The sequence below is a fragment of the Myotis davidii genome, unplaced genomic scaffold, assembly GCF_000327345.1.
Source record: "Myotis davidii unplaced genomic scaffold, ASM32734v1 scaffold1622, whole genome shotgun sequence".
NCBI lineage: Eukaryota > Metazoa > Chordata > Mammalia > Chiroptera > Vespertilionidae > Myotis > Myotis davidii.
The window spans coordinates 598,327-598,604 of record NW_006293535.1 but is presented as its reverse complement, the minus strand read 5'-3'; positions in this window follow the sequence as shown (position 1 = coordinate 598,604).

Here is a 278-nt window from a genome sequence, read left to right as displayed (position 1 = left end):
AGCCGGCAGTGCTGAAGGGGAAGCGGGCACAGCGAGAAGGTGCAGCGCACGATTAGCCGTTGACCCCACGTTCTCCTCCGTGGGGGTTTCGGGGGCTCCCCCACCCTGTGTCGCCCCTTCCTCAGCTGAGGACCCCGCCGGGCCGCCGCACCCCATCTCCCTGCTCCCACAAGGTAGCAAGCAGCCCCTGCTCCGGAGGACTTCCGCGTTCTAGGCCCCGCCCCCGAGGGTTTTTCTTGTCCTCGGCCCCACCCCCGGAGCCCTTCCGCGTTCTAGGC